The following is a 213-nucleotide window of genomic DNA, read 5'->3' as shown; positions in this document are numbered from 1 at the left end:
GGCTCGAGCAGCAGCAGCAGCAGCTGCTTCGCGTAGCTGGCAGCAGCAGCAACGCAGAGCACCGCAGCAGCACCAGCAACGAGGAGCTGCAGCAACAGCAGTCTTAGGCAACACATGCTGGAAGCCTCAGCTCTTTGCTGCTAGGCTGGAATCCCAGAGAGGCACACAGCGTCCCTCTGCTGCTGCTGCTGCTGCCCTGCTGCTGCTGCTGGT

The sequence above is a fragment of the Eimeria tenella genome, genomic scaffold (genome assembly GCF_000499545.2).
Source record: "Eimeria tenella Houghton genomic scaffold, Eth_scaff2116, whole genome shotgun sequence".
Lineage (NCBI taxonomy): Eukaryota > Apicomplexa > Conoidasida > Eucoccidiorida > Eimeriidae > Eimeria > Eimeria tenella.
The sequence above is the reverse complement of the archived record's forward strand: the minus strand, read 5'-3'. Positions refer to the sequence as shown.